Genomic DNA, 11,042 nt, shown 5'->3' with positions numbered 1-11,042 from the left:
ATAAACAAAATCCGCACGGGTCTCCCATAGGGAGTCATTGGGCACCTGTAGGTAATTAAATATCTGCGGATGTCATTTTTCCCCGGCATGCGGATCGCACGCGTGGGAAAACAACTGCAGCATGCTCCATGTTTGTGCGGTTTTCCTACGCGGACATCTCCCACAGCAATTGGAAGCCATCCAGATCCGCGGCACAGACGCGGCTGTCACTGCATCCATGCCGCGGACTGTGGGAAAGCAGGAGTTTAAAAAAGACAGTGTATGCACACGGCACGCTGCCCGCGTCCCAAGCGCATCTGCCGCACAGAAGAAGGAAGATCCACCCGCCACGGAGGAGAGCCCCGCAGCGTCCGAACAGGTTATTATTATGTATTTTCTGGCCTCATGTCTGCGGGCCAGGTGGAATCCACTACAGGATTCTGCATGGGGAAACCATGCGGGCCCGTGGACATGAGGCCTAAGCGGCTTTCTCCCTCTCCTCCATTAATTGCTACCTTGCTTTTTAGAAGATAATTTTAAAAATCACTGTCTGCACGTAGTAGTATGGCTAGATCACATACTCTATTAGAAGGTAAAGTTACACAAATCATTCTACATTTTGAGCAATATGTTGGACAGAACCAAATGCAGATCTAATGCCCGCTTCACACGAGTGTAAGTGCATCTGCGTGCATCTGAGTGCTGCGTTTTTGCATCTCAATGCTGCATTTTTGTGGAATGAACAATGTTTTTTGTGTGCGCATCGGTGCATTTTACTGTCGTTTTTGTCCCTGCAAGGCATATTCATTTGCATGCGGCAAAGAAAAGCACCGATTGAAATGGCTAATGAGTTCCACATGTGTTCTTTTTCCGGCGGCATTATGCAGTCTTTCACGCATTTCCTTGCATATTATGCACCCCCAATGACTTCCAGTGGGACACAGAAAAATAAAACATGTTCCATTTTTTTTGTGTGACTAAGATGTGCTCGCAAAATATAAAAGTGTGAACGAACCCACTGAAATCAATAGGTTCTATTCTCTGCATATCGTGCGCGCAAGTTTTGCATGGTGAAAAATACCTGTGTGGGAAAGAAAAACAAGAAACAGTTTCTCTGCGAACATGCAGAGCATTGTTAGAATAACAAATTAAAAGTGGACGATCCGGATAAGCGGATTTCCCTTTTTCCTTTCTGTACCCACCCCAAAATTTATAAATAAAGAATTTATACAAAAAAAAATGTCTGTGTGAAGCTGGCGCCTTCACATGGCAATATGCGCAACTACACTCACCACTGCGGAGCATAGTTGCACATGAACAGGGTTTTTTTTCCTTCTTGGGTCATTCAAACTCCGAGTCATAGAATTTGAAAAAAAACTGCAGGAAGATAGGTCCTGTTAATACTACGTGCACGAAAGTTAGGGCAGGTCCTATCCTTTCTCTCCCATACTATTAACGGGCAAGAATACCACTAATGAAAGCGTACCCACTGAAGTTAATTATTTTGTTTCGCCCTATTATGTGGTGGTGATTACCGCGGCCGCAAAGCGGGACTAAAACATGCCCATGTGTTTAAGCCCTTAGGCCCAGGAGAGGCTGTAGACTGCGCAGCAGCATGCATGTCTGGGGTACAGTGCAAACTCCACCTCACTGCAGAGAAGTACACAGATGATTGGTGAGAATAACCCTAAAGGAAGTCCATCACGTTTATTGTCCCATAAAACTATACTAAACATAAATGGTAGGAAGTAAAAGTAAAGTGCAAGCACCAAGTCATGACTGACTCCTAGGGTTAGGTCAGATTGTGAAGTTTTCTTGGCAGACTGTTTTTGCAGGGTGGTTTGCCATTGCATTCCCCAGTCATCTTTTACCCCCTGGGTAATCTTTTCACCCACCTCGGAAGGATGGGTACTCATTTAACCGACCTCAGAAGGATAAACCTGAGTCAATCTTGAGCCAGCTACCTGAACCAAGCGGGGATTGAACCTGAGAGTTTAGGACTGCATTTCTGCTGCCTCAACACTCTGTACCACACAAGTGTAACCATGCTTTTTTTAGTTCACATTGTTGCTCCCTTTTCGCAGTATGCGACTGAGGTGTAAACTAATCAAGAGATGGTTCACACACTGGGACGGGTTTGGTCTCTCAATTCCCAACCCCATTCAACCTCATCACCCCCTATTCCGACTACTAATTGAGATCTCTAGCTCCCTAGGGACTGCACAGATAGAAAAGGTCCAGCACTGAAACTGGATAATGATGTGTAAAACCAATAGCTTTAGTCAATGACTAGTAAAATCAGGACATCCTGTTATCCTACACATTTCAAACCCCTAGGGTTCTTAGTCATGGCATTACACATGCAACACTGAATTGCCATTAAATAAAGGAAGAACGCCCACTTCCATCTGCTGCTTGATTAAACATGATACATCACATCCTACTGAACTACAGACAAATAAGGGAAAAGAACATTATAATTTATCAAAGGTTAATAAATATATATAATTTTGACTTATGACTGAGCTCTGTGGTAAAGCGGGTCTTCCTTTTCAAAATTCAGAAAACCTCACTGGCTAATAAATTATAACCCCAACCCCAAAGCCTTTTCGGCCTACGTTGTATTCCAATACTATCTGGGCCATATTAGTGGACTTCTTGCAGTACCCCAGTGGAGTACTCCGGTCACCTGACTTACATAGGGAGCTGGGACGGTTAAGTGTTGGCTTGACATGGCGGTACTTACCAGGCTCCTTGCCCAGAGGGATGACACGCAGCCAAGGCCAGAGTGTACCTGCAGCTCGCCAAAGACACCTCTAGGATAGGGAATGCCAATAAACAGGAGGATGGGGGTAGTAGTTGTCACGGGTGACGCCACCGTTCCTACACGGCGGAGAATAATCACAGACACAGATTCTAAGTACCTCGGGTGCCCAGGAACAGTTAGGGCCCAGTACAAACTTTACTTGAATAAAACTGGAGATAACAATTTTACAGGACAAATTAGGTACAGTCTTCACAGTACAGGCAACTCAAAAGATCAGAGGTCAGGGAGGAAACACAGGATGAAACCAGTCCTACAGTCCACGTTATCTGTCAGGAACTGCTCCTGAACAGGGAGCAATCCGGAGGAGGAAAGGGATAGGGTCACTCCACAGACACTCATGAAATATTTAATTGACTTTCAGGATTTGCACCCCGCACTGGAGACACATGGGTGACACTTAGTAGCGTACTTCTACGTGGGAATACTAGACTTGGACGGCCGCATAGGAAGCTTAAATTAGTACCTCTGCACTGGCCTCTATCACAGAATTACTTATGAATGCTCTCTCTTAGGCTTGGAACTCACTCCACTTACATTCAGATTTCATTTACTACGGGATAGCTCTCATCTTGCTCCATCTTCACCACAAGGAAGCTGAAGGTGCTTCCATGTGGCTCTGTGTTTGACTCTCTCAGGTAGCAGACAAGATGGAAGACAGAACTCCTTTCCCGTTCTCAAGCAACCCTATTTATACCCTCTCTCACACCACATGACATGACAGGCTGGATACATTTACAAACTTTGATTTTATGAAATTTAACCTCTCAAGCGCCGCAGCTATGCATCACACACACTGGATATAACAAGACAGGCTGGCACAGTGCATCTACATAACAAACATGTATGACATTTATGGAGGGGACCAGGATGATGTGCTGGGACACTACATTCTCCTGCACTACTCCACGAGTCTGGCCTTTGCCGTATACTCCGTGGCCTCAATTCCCCTTTTACAGAGCATCTAAAGTGCTGAGAACTTTCTCTCCCTGCTCGGAAGGTGGGCAGGCCTAGTCAGGGCTGAGCCCCATACTGTACATTGTCTCTGTCATGGGGTAGTTCTAGGCGGTGACGTGCTAGCTGTGTTACCACCCACATCATCTTGCCGCCTGCAGCTTCACACAAGGCATCAACAAAGTAGTGCACCCGTCATTCCCTTCGCCCTGCCACTGCTCTGTAGGAGATGAGTAGGACCTTGCACATCGGTCCCTCGGTGTGCCTCTTCACGGTCCCAACAGGTGCCTGTCACGCCCAGTGCTAGGCTGGCCTGCTGTCTCTTCCTGACTAACTCTGGGTCCCGAGGCTGAGGGCATAGGGCTTAACACCGCTGCTTTAGAGCTGCTCATGCAAGCTGCTTCACTGTAAGAGGGAAGCTGGCCGCTTTTCCCCCTTACATTCCCCCCTGCTATTACATTGCCAGTCCTCTGGCAATCAATATTACCCCTGGGGGATGATTCCACTGCTGCACTTCACTGGCCACCGCTGGCACCACCCTGCTGACTACCCCAAGATGAAGCAGGTTGATAGTGGTTTTTTGGTGTGGCAGTGACAGACAAAGGCAGCATTTTTTAATAACAAATTTTACTAATGCAGAATCTATATTACTCCATAGGAGGGTATTTGACACTTACGTATTTCAAACCAGAAATTCATACATACCATGTCCATATCAGAGAAGAAGGGGAACACTTCAGTGAGACAAGGCACCAATCACTGTGCTCACAGTACTCTATATTCATCGTTGTACTCTGTACTATAATATATATACCGTGTCGTCAAACAGTGAAAAAATGCTCAAACAAAAGAAAAAAGAAAGTAGTGTGCCATGTGACCAGAAATGACACCAAGATAAACACCAAGCAAAAGTCTTTATTAGGATACATTCACATTGAGGATGGATCCTGTGCTAGTTTTGTGCATTGCAAAATGCACAAAACTCATGTGAATATGAACTCCATTTTTTTAATAGAATCATCCATATAGGTCGCCTGCACATAGGCGAATTTGCATTGCGAAATCTGGAGTGGGCGTCCGCCTCTCGATTCTGCAGCAAATCCAGCCCATAGTATGCTATGACAATACGTGATTTCCTGCCCACAAGTGGACATCATTTGCGATGTTCCGCTTGCAGGAAAGAAATCGTCGCATACCGCGATTTTGTGCAGGCTATGCATGGACAGCTTCAATTAAAGTCAATGGAAGCCATCCGTCCTGCGGCCATTCTGCAATCATCATTGCAGAATGGTGGCAGAAGCTGCATCATCGCAACATTCGCAGAGATGAGAAAACACCGGAGAGGTGCTCTAGGGTCGCCTGATGGGCACTGGGTCGGATCCTGCTGCAGGCGGCCATAAGCAATTTTTTCCCTCACACACCGCCCATTGTTTTCAATGGGACAGTCAAACACATTGCATGCCATGTGATGTGCATGCGAGTGCAATGTAATTTTTCCCATTGAAGTCAATGGGAAACACTTGCCTATTCTTTGACGCATATGAAATCAAAATTCCAGAGTAGTGGCGCAAGGCATTTTTGCATGAAAAACGCCTCGCATCGGTGGGTAGAACACAGATTGACAAGCGCAATATTGGACCAGGTTTCTCGGGCCAATATCACGCTCGCTAGCGTGATAAAGTTAGCCTAAGGCTAACTTTACACGGATGAGCTCAATACGGGGCCATGAATCCTGCTTCCAAATTGCGCTCCCCATCATGTGAAATCCCCAAGAATACGATGCGTTTTCATGGCAAAACAGCCCCACATCACTTCGAGGATGAAGGGAACCTCACAGCCGCGGCAGAGGATCGCAGAGTTTCTCCCCTTACTTTTAATGAGGCCGGCACTGTTTAAAATGCACAAATCTCGCGTGATTTTATCCCCCGTGTGAAGCTGGCCTTAATGTGCCAAAAACACAGACAAATCAGTTAAAACATTTAAAACCACATGCAGCAAATATTCGCAGGGCGTTGTAACAATGTGTGCAAACACCTAAAATATCACCATAAGCAGACAGAAATTCTGTCCAAATAGATATATATACACATAAAGTTGGTGTATTCCCATGAACCTAATATAACAGCCTCACAAGATATAATACATGCCAGAAACAGATAAATACTATGTCAGACACAGATGCTCAGTGAAGCATGGGAGTGGAATTACCACATATATGGTTATATATATGGGGGGAATAACCAGACCCACAAATAACAGATAATCACAAGGTCTTGCACCAATGTGTGCAAACACCTAAAATTCCCCCATGATTAGACAAAAATTATTTCCAAAAAGTTATATATGTATACACATACAGTTGGTGTCCCCCCAACATGCACCTAATATCACACCCTCATAGAAGTTATAATAAATACCAGTGTAGTGGCCCAGTACATGCTTTCCTGGCCCCCTCCACAATGTCATACATGTATGCCTTATGTAGATGCTCTGTGCAAGACTGTCTTGTCATTCTGTTATGTGTATTGCACAGCTGCAGCAAGTGAGAGGTTAAGGCCTCATGTCCACGGGGAAAATCGGGCCCGCTACGGATTCTACATGTAGAATCTGCAGCGGGTCCCTCCTGCCCCGCGGACGTGAGCGCTGAAAATACAAATAAATAAGAATTTACCTATCCGTAGCGGGCGGCGAAGCTCTGCTCTTCCTCACGGCCGGATCTTCTTTTTCGGCCGGCGGATAAATTCCTGACGCCGGCGGCACGTCGCCGCCACGTCGTCGACGTGCCGCGCGCATGCGCCGGGCACATCCGCCGAGCCGAAGCAAGGGAGATGCGGCCGTGAGGAAGAGAAGAGCTTCCCGGCCCGCTGCGGGTGAGTAAATGCTTTTAATTCCTATTTTAGGTCTCCCGCGGATCCGGACGGCTTCCATAGGCTTCAATAGAAGCCCGCGGGAGCCGTCCCCGCGGGAGATCCGCACGAAAATGGAGCATGGTCCAGATTTTTTCATGCTCCATTTTTTTTTAAATCCCTTTTATTGACGATCCGCGGGTATTTATGTACCCGCGGGTGGTCAATGCATCCCTATGGGGTGCGGATCCGCGTGCAGGTAATCCGCTGCGGATCCTAAATCATATTTTCCCCGTGGACATGAGCCCTTAGTGTTTGCAAAGCCTGGAGACTGTCTGTAAATGTATCAATTCATGTCCTGTCATGTGGTATGAGAGGGGTTATAAAAGTGAGTGTTTGAAAGCAGGAAAGGGTCCATCTCTTCTGGAGTCGTAGGCAAGAGGTCCAGCTACATGGGGGTACCTTTAGTCGGTATTAGTGTATCTTGACGCCACCAGGAAGTCCTGGTGGAGTCAAGATTGACAGGGGTGACGCCCCCTGAATGTGATTGGCTGCACAGGTTAGTTGCCTCAAGGTCCTGGAAGGCCACTAATAATGCTGCAGCAGGAAGTGCCTTACTAAAGGACGCCGGCCTGCACCTCTGTGCGTTGACGGCCACTGCTGCTACCCAGGATTTCCCCTGCTGAAACCCCCATTCCCCAGCGGCAGCAGCGCAGAAGCCGGCACCCCGATCTGTATAGCAGCATGTAGATATTGCAAGTAGATTGGGAGAAACTGGCCCCCTCAGGGCAACCGACCTGCTGAAGTAAGTACAACTCATCAAAAGTAAATTACAGTAATTATGAGCAAGAAGGAATTATGTAATCATCAATAAATATTCCTTTAATATTTCAGAAAAATTAGTGAACCTCCCCAGTTGGTCCGACAATGCACCAACAACCGTACATGAGGGAGGTATACAGCACTTGAACGTCAATGTACCCCTCTTGCCACTTCATATTATGCATAATCTGGAATACCTGTTTACTATCCCTCACAAAACCTGGCACACGACACACCAAAATGTGCAGCATCCCCAGGCCAAGGACGCTGAAAATGTCACTAGGCAGGGGGATGAGTTTAGGACAAGCAAGGGGAAGAAAGCCTAGCCCAGTCTGAGCAAGTGAACCACCGTTTTGATGGTTTACACCTGATTCGCATAGTTTGAAAATGGCAATGTTGGAGCCCAGGCAGCACTTTGTGTTGCAAAAAGGTGTCTGACGGGTTAGCGTTGCAGAACTGAGGTCCTGGGTTAAGATCTGACCAATGCTAAAATCTGCATGGAGTTTGTATGTTCTCCTCATCTTTGCATGGGATTCTTCTTGATACTCTGACTTCCTCTCATACTTCAAAATATGCTAATAGGTGAATTTAGGTTGTGAACCACCAATTGGGTCTGGGTGCTGCGGAGTATATGTGTGCTATATAAATGAGAAAGATAAATAGATATATAAATTTGTCTTTCTATGGCTCATCGATGGTCAGCATAGATTTATTGGGGTTAAGAAGTGTGACACACTTCCATTAAATTATCTAGAGGAAGCAGCTAGGACATTCAACGACAAGAGAGTATACCAGGCTAATAAGATTTGTGATTGTTACCAATATATTCTACGTCTTTTGCTCTGCATCAGTGCAGGTACTTTATGCCCAATATTTAATTACTCAGACATCTACAGAAAACATTTGGAACTGATTTTCTCCAGCTTTTGCACAAATTACAATATAGCACATATAGGTGTACAGGGCCTATTGTTGGGGTGGGGGGGGGGCATACTGGGCAATTACCCAGGGCCACCATCCCCAAGGCGGCCTCCAGGCAACCCAAGGCACTGACTGGATTTGCCAATATGCAAATAGACAGACCACTGGCTTCATCCTCCATGAGTAGCGATATCACAGTTGGGGAGCCTATAAGTTAGGGGGCCCGAGCGCCCCCCCTCCCTCACTACTACCATGACCTAGAGAAACAAAGATAGCGACACAAGCTCCTCTGACTACCTGATGCATACTGTACATTGGTATCATACCTCCCAACTTTACAGAGAAGGAAAGGGGCAGGTAAGGCGACGTGCAAAACGTACGGCAGCAATTTTTCTAAGCCCCGTTTCCAACCACACCAAATCTATCAGGAGGAAGTGCTTTTAGGAGTTAGACTCAAAATTTTATCAGCATGATTATTACCTGCCTAATTAAATTATTTGGGTGAAATGCCTGCGATGAAGACTGGCACAGAAGAATGTCCCTAAACTAATAGACCAATAAAACAATTACAATGCTTCTAATATATATTATTATTATTATTATCATTAATAGTAGAACAGTTCATAACATAAATACGGCACCAGAACCAAGCTCATTACATAAATACAGTACCAGAACCCAGCTCAGTACGTAAATACAGCACCAGGATCAAGCTTAATATATAAATACAGCACTAGAACCAATATCTATAAAGGGATAAACTATAGAGTCAAGTCAGCCCCTGCTATTGAAGTTTATACTTCCTAGTACAACTTGTATGATAAGAGTTGTCAAATCACAAACAAGAATGCTACTATCCATCATCACTCAGACCATACAGTGACTACAGGACTGATCAGAGGTAGCGAGTAGCAGAATAAGCAATGACATTCTGACATGTGAAATCATCTCTAATTAAGTGTTGTGGTTTTCTTCTCCATCCAGTTCCGATTGAAAACACAGCTTTTCTTGAATACATCTTGTCTCTTCGTAGGTTTCCACACTAATGTCTTTGGCCTTCTGCTTTTTCATAACTGTAATTCCTATAGGAAGATAAACTCTTAATAATAGTTATACAGTTCCCTAAATACTGTATAACAGCGCAACTCACAGCGCCCCTTGAGTAATGATTAACAATGCTCCTGTATTATGGAGCCATACTGTCCCTCTGTAGTAATAAATAGCCATACTGTCCCCCTGTAGTAATATATAGCCTAACTGTCCCCCTGTAGGAATTAATGTACCCTGTAGTAATAAATAGCCATAATATCCCTCAGTAGTAACATATAGCCATAATGTCAAAAATTGTTTAGGAATGGATGAGCAACATGACAAAGAGATCAAGGCGGTGACTTATCCTCCAGATTCTCCAGATCCATACTATATATATATAGTAAACAATATATGACATAGTTTTAGCTCATTACATCCTTATATCAGTCACTCAATATGTTAGCACATGAAAATAAACTACTACTTCCAGCTAATGAATAACTCCTACAGTTTGGCACAGTATAATGGTGCGATATTTGGATGCAAATGATTTCAAGTGTTGAAAGATGTGGATTTACAAAATGATTTTATTATACGTACTAAATGTACTTTACTTTACGTTAGTAGTCTACATGTATAATAGGCCATCAATGTATGATGACTGTTAGTCTGACTACCAGGCTCCACACTAATCAAAAGTTAGAAGAGGCAGAGATACTTGCCACAGCTCCGCTGCCCTTTCTCTTCAGTAGCCAATACAGTGACATCCATGCATGTGTGCCTGTTGGGTGGTATTGGAGCTCAGTCTATTAAAGGTTATCCAGCTATCAGACATCATTACCACTATAGCTCCAACTGTGCTAAAATATCAAAAAGAGCAGTTATTATATCAGATACTGTTATTGTATTGTTTTCCAAGACACAATAGATTGGAAGACTAACATTTTCGCAAAATCAGTTAGTGAGAGCAAAGCCTATCAGCACCTCCCATAGCCTGCTCTCCTGAGGAAGAGCATGCTGGGTGGTGGGACACATTACAAAGTAAGGGATTTGTGAACACCCCAGCAATAAATCTCAGTGGAGACACAGTATGAAGCTTTCTAATTGCATCAGAACAAAACCTCAAAGTAAAAAACAGATAAGGGCATAATTTTCTTTCTGCAGATATGTAAGATTTGTATGTGTTGATTTTTCATGCACAGGTGGGCGGTCCTTTATGTCTACAGGGCCTGCTTTTTCTTTAGAAATAGCACCATTCCTTTATATAGCCTGTTTCTGGTCTTGCAGCATATTTCCATTCAAGATACTGATGCTGCATTGCAATACCAGACACAGGCCATGGGCAAGAGTGGTACTGTTTCTAGACTTTTTTCCTAAGTCTGGCCTTTTATGGGCTTTTTTTTTTTTTACACAGGTCAAAGTAAAAAATGGACACATGCAACAGATACGGATACAACATACACATACACACAGATTAAAATTGGCCTTTTTTTCAAAGACTCAAATCAAACCCACTCATCTGAATAAACTCGAAAAGAACGTGAAAGTGTCTACTGAGATACATTAAAAAAATGATGGGGCTTGCCACATTGATAATTTTGCACCAGAGTTACTCAATTTGTACCCTTTTTTTTCCAACTCAAGCATTCATGAATTCTACAACG

The sequence above is a fragment of the Eleutherodactylus coqui genome, chromosome 10, assembly GCF_035609145.1.
Source record: "Eleutherodactylus coqui strain aEleCoq1 chromosome 10, aEleCoq1.hap1, whole genome shotgun sequence".
Classification (NCBI taxonomy): Eukaryota; Metazoa; Chordata; class Amphibia; order Anura; family Eleutherodactylidae; genus Eleutherodactylus; species Eleutherodactylus coqui.
This window is presented reverse-complemented; position numbering follows the sequence as displayed.